We start from the raw sequence: 5,388 nt of genomic DNA, 5'->3' as shown, positions 1-5,388 counted from the left end.
GATTTTATTTTCCTGGGCTCCAAAATCACTGGAGATGATGACTGCAGCCATGAAATTAAAAGATGCTTGCTCCTTGGAAGAAAAGCTATGGCCAAGCTAGACAGCATATTACAAAGCAGAGACATTACTTTGCCAACAAAGCTTCTTTTAGTCAAAATGATGGTTTTTCCAGTAGTCATGTATGGATGTGAGTGTTGAACTATAAAGAAGGCTGAGCACCAAAGAATTGATGCATTAGTTACTGTGGTGTTGAAGAAGAGTCTTGAGAGTTCCTTTTACTGCAAGATCTTACCAGTCAATCCTAAAGGAAATCAGTCCTGAATATTCATTGGAAGTACTGATATTTCAGCTGAAGTTACAATACTTTGGCCAGGCGATGTGAAGAACTGACTTACTGGAAAAGACCTGGATGCTGGGAACGATTGAAGGCAGAAGGAGAAGGGGACTACAGAAGATGAGATGATTGGATGGCTTCACTGAATCGATGGACATGAGTTTGAATCAACTCCAGGAGCTGGTGATGGTGAGGGACGCCTGGTGTACTGCAGTCCATGGGGTTGCCAAGAGTTGGACACGACTGTGTGAAGTGAACTGAACTTGATTAATGGTGATAACAAATATGAACTCAAGGTCATTTCAATTACGATAATTGTTGCCGTTCTAGGGAATCCTGCTATGTGTTAAGGTCTATAGTGGGTGTGTCACACATACCACATTGCTTGATCCTTCTGTCATGGCACATGTGTTATTTTTCTATTTTACATAAGAATGAGCTATGTTTTAGAGCAAGAGGTCATCCAGCTCAGACATCCATCAACTACGTGTGGATGGCCTCTCAAAGCTGGTTGCCTAGTCCATACTCCTGTAGTTCCTCTTATCCAACCCTTATCCCTGAGATATATACATGCAGAATTTGCCAAGACTCTAAATCCAAAAAGAGACTTTACTGCCAGCAGGGCAATCTCAAGATTTAGAGAAAATGAAAATAACCCTTTTTTTTCCCCTCCATAAAAATAAATAAGATTCAACATACCTAATCTCAGAGGGCAAATTATTTGAAGACAACTTATTGGAAACAGAACTAGTACCAGAGTTTTAATTCTGAGCTTGGAATTCTTTGGCACTGCTCCTTCTTATCAGTTTGACTTTCTCCCTTGTCTGGCAAGAATATAGTTGAGCAAAATAATGTTCAGAACACATGATTTTAAATGACTCTTTGACTTCAGCCAAGGTTTCTTTAGACTGAATGTTTGAATTTGAAGCTAAATAAAAAACACAGATAGAAATAGTTTGCTTAGGTTCATTCCCAGTTAGTCAAAAGTGCTATAAAAAATAGAAGGATAAAGATAATTGTGAAATGCACGTTAGTGGTAAAGTAGGAGGAAACAATATTACATTGCCTAGTTACTTGGCTTTGTTCTACAGGCTCCTCACTGCCTTCCTTTATGTCAAGGGGCTTTAAATACTCTGTCCACAAGCTCAAGTCTATAAGCCAGAACAGGCTTAATGCCAGTCCAAATTCCATTTCTTGCACATCATGTCTTCTTGGCTAATTAAATTCCCAAATTAATCAGAGCATGTTGACAACAAATAGAACTATAAAGAAAAAAAATCAACACACAAAATGCTACTAAATACAGTATTTTTAAAGCATTTTTATGTACTTTCATATATATTATTATTTAATTTACTCTCTGTATCTGTGTGATATTGAGAAGGAAATGGAAACCCACTCCAGTATTCTTGCCTGTGAAATCCCATGGACAGAGGAGCCTGGTGGGCTATATAGTTCATGGTATCACAAAAGAGTCAGACATGACTTAGTGATGAAACAATAACAATGCCTGTGACATAGGGATTATTCTATGCCTTCTATTATGAAATTGAAGCATTTGATATGACTCACTTTAAACTATCTAGGTAGAAATCAGGAGGATTGGGATTTAAACCCAATTCTAAATTGCATCTCTTCCTCAATACACACACACACACACACACACACATACACTCACACACTTACATACACACAGACACACACACACTCACTTACACCACTGTTTTTGTCAATGTTTAACTTAGAGCTGTCTCTAGGAAAAATGATGAGGCAAAAATTTCACTTGATTTCATGCAATATTTATTGAGCTCCATTATGTGCTATGTACTGTTCTACATGCTTGGGTAAAAACAGTGAACAAAAAAACAAAAATTTCTGCTTCCTGAAATTTATATTCCAGTGGGTAAAGATAGATAGCAAAAATAAATGCAATAAAGAGATGATAATTTATGTAGAAGAGTGTTCTGCCTGTGTTTTCTTCTAAGAGTTCTATAGTTTCTGGCCTTCCATTTAGGTCTTTAATCCATTTTGAGTTTATTTTTGGGTATAGTGTTAGAAAGCATTCTAGTTTCATTCTTTAACATGTAGTTGACCAGTTTTTCCAGCACCAGTTCTTGAAGTGAGTGTCTTTTCTCCACTGTATATTTTTGCCTCGTTTGTCAAAGATAAGGTGTCCATAGGTGCATGGATTTATCTCCAGACTTTCTATTTTGTTTCATTGATCTGTATTTCTGCCTTTGTGCCAGCATCATATTCTTTTGATGACTGTGGCTTTGTAGTATAGTCTGAAGTTGGGAAGGTTGATTCCTTCAGTTCCATTCTTCTTTCTCAAGGTTTATTTGGCTATTCAGGGTCTTTTGTGTTTCTATATAAATTGTGAAATTATTTGTTCTAGTTCTGTTAAAAATGCCATTGGTAATTTGACAGAGATTGCATTGAATCTATAGATTGCTTTGGGTAGTATACTCATTTTCACTATATTAATTATTTCAATCCAAGAACATGGTATATTTCTCCATCTATATGTCTCATCCTTAATTTTTTTCCATCAGTGTTTTATAGTTTTCTGTGTACAGGTCTTTCATCTCTTTAGGTAAATTTATTCCTAAGTACTTTATTCTTTTTGTTGTAGTGTTGAATAAGATTGTTTCCTTAATTTCTTTTTCTGAATTTTCATTGTTAGTGTATAGGAATGTAAGGTATTTCTGTATATTAACTTTATATCCTGTGACTCTACTATATTGATCAATTAGTTCTAGCAATTTTCTGGTGGCATCTTTACAGATTTCTGTGTAGAGGATCATGTCACCTGCAAACAGTGAGAGCTTTACTTCTTTTCCAATTTGTATTCTTTGTTTCTTTTCCTTCTCTGATTTCTGTGGCTAGGACTTCTAATACTATGTTGAGTAGTAGTGGTGAGAGTGGACGCCCTTGTCTTGTTCCTGATTTTAGAGGAAAGGCTTTCAATTTTTTGCCATTGAAGATAATGTTTGCTGTGGGTTTGTTGTATATAACTTTTATTATATTGAGGTATGCTTCTTTTATGCCTATTTTCTGGAGAGTTTTTTTTATCATAAACGGGAGCTGGATTTTGTCAAAGGCTTTCTCTGTATCTATTGAAATACTCAGTTTTAATCTTTCAATTTGTTAATGTGGTGTGTCACACTGATTGATCTGTGAATATTGAATCCTTGCTTCCCTGGAATAAAGCCCACTTGATTATGTATGATATATGATCTTTTTAATATGTTATTGGATTCTGTTTGCTAGAATTTTGTTGAGGATTTTTGCATCTATGTTCATCGGTAGTATCGGCCTGTAGTTTTCTTTTTTGTGGCATCTTTGTCTGATTTTGGTATCAGGGTGATGGTGGCCTTATAGAATGAGTTTGGGAGTTTTCCTTCCTCTGTAATTTTCTGAAAGAGTTTGAGTAGGATAGGTGTTAGCTCTTCACTGAATTTTTGGTAAAATTCACCTGTGAAGCCATCTGGTCCTGGGCTTTTGTTTGTTGGAAGATTTTCGATTACATTTTTGATTTCCATAATTGTGATTGGTCTGTTCAAATTTCTATTTCTTCCTGGTTCAGTTTTGGAAGGTTATACTTTTCGAAGAATTTGTTCATTTCTTCCAAGTTGTTCACTTTATTGGCATATAGTCACTCCTAGTGGTCTCTTATGATTGTTTGTATTTCTGTGTTGTCTGCTGTAATTTCTCCATTTTAATTTCTAATTTTAATGATTTGAATCTTCCTTTTATCTTGATAAGTCTGGCTAATAGTTTTCTATTTTGTTTATCTTCTCCAATATGGCAAAACCCACCACAATATTGTAAACTAATTATCTTATAATTAAAATAAATAAATAATTAGCTAAAAATTAAAAAGAAAAAAAAAAGAAAATAGTAAAATATGCTAGGAGATAGCAAGTGCAATGGAATAAAGGGAGAGGTAAATTTAGATTAAGATTAAGGGAATGAGGATCACCAGGGTAGGGCGGGTTTCACTATTAAGTAGAATGGTCAGGGTAGGACACTTTAAGGAGAGATTTAGGATATGGCTTGGAGGATGTGAGTATGTGGAAAAATAATCTTTCAGGCACAGGAAACATCTACAGCCTGGTTGTAAAGTACAAAAATGCCTGGCACACTTGAAGAACAGCAGGGTGTCTGGATCAGAGTACATAAAAGAGAAGGCAGATGAGGTCAGAGGTAACAGAAGACATAAAGACACAGAGATCACTACATTATGAGGACTTTAATATTCTTCTAAGTAAGATGTAGTACCAAAATAGACAAGACTATTCAAGAAAAAAATTATAAAGGGTTCCTTGATAGCAAAATCAAGATATACTATAAATCTATATTAATTTAAATAGCATAAAATTGGTACAAAAATAGCCAAAATTGGTCTACACAAAAGAATAGAATTAAAAAAAAAAAAAGATGGAGCACCATAGGATGGTTTTGCATAGAGAAGTGACGGAGTATGATTTTCATTTAAAGGGTTATCCTGGCTGCTCTACTGGGAAGAGTAACAGTCAGGGAGATGGGTTAGGAGGCTACTATTACAGTGCATTGATTTCCTAGAGCTAGTGTAACAAAGTACCACAAATGGAATGGCTTTAAACAGAAATGTATTCTCTCATATTTCCAGAGACTACAGGTCTGAAAGCAAGACGTTGGACCATGTTCTTTCTGTAACTTCAAGAATAGGATCCAGGATCCTTCTTTTGTGTCTTACAGCTTCTAGTAGCTCTATGTGCTTCTTGGCTTATGGCAGCATAACTCCAATCTCTGATTGTCTTCACATGACCATTCTCTCTATGTGTGTCTCTGCATCATCTTCCTTCTGTGTGCGTCAGTCTCTGTGTCCAAATTCGCCCTTCTTAATGAGAATGTCAGTCATATTGAATTAAGGTCCCATTCAAATTACCTTAATTTGATTACAGTTGCAAGGAGCTTATTTCCAAATAAGGTCATGTTCCGAGGCACAGGGGTTAGGGCTTTAATTTTTTTTTCAGAGTTGGGACAAAATTCAACCTATAATATGCATTGAT

This window comes from Bison bison, unplaced genomic scaffold (assembly GCF_000754665.1).
Source record: "Bison bison bison isolate TAMUID 2011002044 unplaced genomic scaffold, Bison_UMD1.0 scf7180017864346, whole genome shotgun sequence".
Taxonomy (NCBI): Eukaryota; Metazoa; Chordata; class Mammalia; order Artiodactyla; family Bovidae; genus Bison; species Bison bison.
This window is presented reverse-complemented; position numbering follows the sequence as displayed.